Source organism: Neolamprologus brichardi, chromosome 3 (genome assembly GCF_056152115.1).
Source record: "Neolamprologus brichardi isolate AB-2024 chromosome 3, ASM5615211v1, whole genome shotgun sequence".
NCBI lineage: Eukaryota > Metazoa > Chordata > Actinopteri > Cichliformes > Cichlidae > Neolamprologus > Neolamprologus brichardi.
Window position 1 is genome coordinate 31,650,104 of NC_142106.1, and position 1,237 is coordinate 31,651,340.

General features: G+C 42.3%; 1 non-coding gene across 1 annotated transcript; it reads right to left on the bottom strand.

Moving 5' to 3' along the window:
- Positions 1–512: 512 nt before the first annotated feature.
- On the bottom strand, positions 513–595 carry trnal-cag (transfer RNA leucine (anticodon CAG)). The gene has a single exon. It is a non-coding gene; the product is annotated as a tRNA-Leu (tRNA).
- Positions 596–1,237: the final 642 nt, after the last annotated feature.

Below are 1,237 nucleotides of genomic sequence, written 5' to 3' on the forward strand. Positions count from 1 at the left end.
GTCAGTTGTTATGCTCTTAGTTCACTGAATGTCTTTATTTATTTATTTATTTATTTATTTATCCTCGTTGACAATCATATTTTTATATTTCTGCTACATTAAACCCTTTCATTCTTTCACTGGGGTAAAGCCACAGTGCTTCATGCTGTCAGTTGTGTTTCCCAGCCTGCATGTGTGCATGAGCTGGAAAGTTTTCTATTTTAGGTTGGAGCTACTGGTTACTGGCCAGAGCTGTCAAAAGCCGCTCAGGTTTCCTCTTAACAAATTCAATAAACAGGTTATCACTTAAAATCAATCGGACTTGATTCTCACAGAGCGAAGTTATAGCAGATTTAAACACATAGTGCCAGAACCTGTGTTTTGAGACTGTTGGCGGATGACACTTGATGCCATCCCGTGAACAGCTGACTAAAATGCGACATTTTTAACCCTGAACACGGCAGCGTGTTAACTAACAGTATCTAACCAACCCCGAGGAGAGCGAGCTGTTCGCGCTGCTTGTGAAAAGATACTGTCAGAAGTGGGATTCGAACCCACGCCTCCAGGGGAGACTGCGACCTGAACGCAGCGCCTTAGACCGCTCGGCCATCCTGACTTAGGTAATAGCGCAAGTTTTAGAAACGGAACAGTGGGTATATGATGATGGGACGTTCCCACGGTTCTGCCTGTAGCACATTTAGATAAAAGACAATGCGAGGAGGCGCTGAAAGCGTCAACCGAGCCGCTCCTGTGAAGATAAGGAAGCGAAAGTTCAAGTTGCTGCTCGTTTACCACGTGATAGACACGCTCGTTCTCAAACCTGCAGCCGTTTGACATTTACCTCGACGGTGTAATGTGACAGGGCTGCTGTGTAACTGCCGCTGCTTACACAGCAGAGGTGGGCAGATCGATAGCATCGATACCTGCGCCTTATTAGTTCTGGATCGATACTAGACTTATACTATCGATATTTACTAACACTGAACTGTGTTACAAAGATGTTCATTAATTTATTTGGAAATCAATAAAATGTACCTCAAATATCAATGTGTTTTATTGTTTAAAATAATTATTGTTGAAAGTAAAAATCACAGTGATTTAGAGCTCATTAAAATGTGTTCAGAATATTTGCAAATAAATGATGATTCATCGCATAATGATATCGGTGATACTGTCCTGTACTGCTTCCAGCTCTGAAATATTCCAGCGCAATACACGTGGAGGTTGGATGCTGTAGTCTGCATCCAGCTGTGAGTTT